Source organism: Lynx canadensis, chromosome F1, assembly GCF_007474595.2.
Source record: "Lynx canadensis isolate LIC74 chromosome F1, mLynCan4.pri.v2, whole genome shotgun sequence".
Lineage (NCBI taxonomy): Eukaryota > Metazoa > Chordata > Mammalia > Carnivora > Felidae > Lynx > Lynx canadensis.
The window spans coordinates 66755910-66757542 of NC_044319.2; positions in this window are offsets into that span (position 1 = coordinate 66755910).

The window sequence follows — 1633 nt, forward strand, 5'->3', positions numbered from 1 at the left end:
CCATGTCCTGAAAGGCACCTGGTCTCGGTCAGCGCTGGAAAGAGCTGTCTTATGCTCACCACGAAGAACCTGGGGACCAGAGGACCTTGTGACCGTTTTCCTCAGCGTTTTCTCTCCTCACACTTTCTGGGTAGAGCCCAGCTTGCCCCGCAAGGGTGCCTCCTTAAGTCCCCTTCCTTCTCTGCTCCTCTGTCCCCAGGGGCCTGGCTTCCTCCAAGAGGGTGGCCAGCCCCTTGCAGATTGCCGCCCGAATTCCAATCAGCAAGCGTTTTGCCTGAACTGCGGCAAAACACGAGCTCTTCCAATGCTTTCTCTTCATAGAGGAAGGACGTGTTCTGATTCAGGGACCCCTTCTGCGGGTGAGGTCAGCAAAGGGCAGTGCGTGAGAAGCGGACCCTGCCAACGTCGTCTCAACGGCCTGAACCTTAGCAAAGCGGTTCTCAATAGGGGCAGGGCGGTGTGTGTGGGAATTTGAGGTGATCGTGCCGCCCTGTCTCCGCTGATGGCCGTAGCGAAGGCTGCAAGGAGGAGTCGTTTGATTCCTGGTTTAACAGATGATTACAGCTGACAATAGGGAAGCACAACAGGACTGTAATTATGAACTTGCCCCAAGGTACGTCAGCCCGAGTCCGTGTTGGGAGAGACCATACGCAGGTGTGAAATATGCCAGGTGTGTCTGCGAGTATGTCCTGTCTGCACTGTGTATCTTCTGTCTACACTGTTGCTCACAGAGCACTTGCATTTACTCTGCAGAGCAAGCCCTCAGCCCAGGCAGAAGAGCAAGTTACCCTGTACTGATACTGATACAAGTTACTGATAACATGTTTCAAGTTTGGTTTCACCGCATTCCGCATTGGTGGCTGTCGGTTTCCTTCTGGGGCTTAAGGACTCCAGCATTAAGATCCTGGGATTCTTTTCTACCCCTGATGGGTAACTAATGGTTGCCATCGATAATAATGACAACAGCCCCTGCTCTTTGACTGTGTCCCTGTGTCGGGCACTGTGCTAAGTCCTGGAGGCACACTGTGCCATTCTCGGGAAGGTAGGCGGTGCTGTTCTAGGACAGCACTCAAGGAAGCCTAGGTTGACAAACGATAAGAAATCGCGCCCAGGCCAAATAGCTGGGGGTTGGCGCTGGCACTCGGACCTGCCAGCTGTGCCTGAAGCCTCCCCTCTTAGCCGCTGCCCTGCTCCGCTCTTAGCCCGTCCGGGCGGCACCTGATGAGACTTGGAATCCTCCTCGGATATCGACGCAGCACCTGCTGTGTGCCAGGTCCTGCGGCAGACCCCAGGGAAGCGGCGTGGTCTTTGTCCCCCAGCTGCTGACAGTCTGAAAGAGAGAAACCAGTAAGTCCATTTCAGTGGCAAGCTGTCCGGGCCGTTGCGGGATTTAAAGCTGGGGTGTGATGTGGTCACATTTGTGTTTTAGGAAGACGCTGCTGGCAGCCAGATGGAAGCAGGATTGGAGAAAGGCCTCTCAGGAGAGGGGTTCTGTGGACGAGCCCGGGTGAGCGGTGGCCGAGGCCCGGGTCCGTGAGGCAGGAGGGCGCACCTGAGCGTCCCTGAGGAGGTGGAATCAACGTGGCCCAGAGAGCAGGGCAAGAGGACCGGAGGCCGTCTTGCTCTTTCTGAG